Source organism: Plectropomus leopardus, unplaced genomic scaffold (genome assembly GCF_008729295.1).
Source record: "Plectropomus leopardus isolate mb unplaced genomic scaffold, YSFRI_Pleo_2.0 unplaced_scaffold30372, whole genome shotgun sequence".
NCBI lineage: Eukaryota > Metazoa > Chordata > Actinopteri > Perciformes > Serranidae > Plectropomus > Plectropomus leopardus.
This window is the reverse complement of record NW_024633123.1, coordinates 772-977: the sequence shown is the minus strand read 5'-3', so window position 1 is coordinate 977 and position 206 is coordinate 772.

Genomic DNA, 206 nt, shown 5'->3' with positions numbered 1-206 from the left:
TTATTGACAGTCTGCTCCGTGTCTCCTCCTCACAGGTTTCATAACAAAGGCGTGTATGTGAAGGTCGGCCTGCAGAAGATCAGCTACACCAGGAGCCTCCACAAAGAGCTGCAGCTTCAGGTGGACGCTCAGAACGTCCCGTTACCAAACATAGAGGGGCTCATCTTCCTCAATATACCCAGGTAACACACACACACACACACACA